The sequence below is a fragment of the Sinocyclocheilus rhinocerous genome, unplaced genomic scaffold, assembly GCF_001515625.1.
Source record: "Sinocyclocheilus rhinocerous isolate Xijiao unplaced genomic scaffold, SAMN03320098_v1.1 scaffold2833, whole genome shotgun sequence".
Lineage (NCBI taxonomy): Eukaryota > Metazoa > Chordata > Actinopteri > Cypriniformes > Cyprinidae > Sinocyclocheilus > Sinocyclocheilus rhinocerous.
Window position 1 is genome coordinate 5,263 of NW_015661854.1, and position 360 is coordinate 5,622.

The following is a 360-nucleotide window of genomic DNA, read 5'->3' on the forward strand; positions in this document are numbered from 1 at the left end:
TTTCTAAAATCCTGTATGGTGAGGGCTTCGCGCGGTTGCTTCGTGCCCTTTCTTGAGCTGGTTAAGCCCCGGTTCCACCTTGGGCACCACTCCACCTTGTATCCTCCGGATACCCACTTTTAACAGGGTGTTACAACTAGGGGTCTGTTGAGACAGTTCCTTCAGCATATGCAGAGCATGCGGTAGCCCCTGTGGGACAGGCCAAGACTTTGATTCAAGATTCTAGGCTCTTGGCCATATTCCCTTAAAGGAATCTATTCCTGATTCCAAGCCTTGAGCTCTACCCCGGGCCCAGGAGTTCTGGCCCTAACAGGTAAGTTTTTGGGGTATGTAGCCTAGGCCTTTGGCCGTAGGGGATAA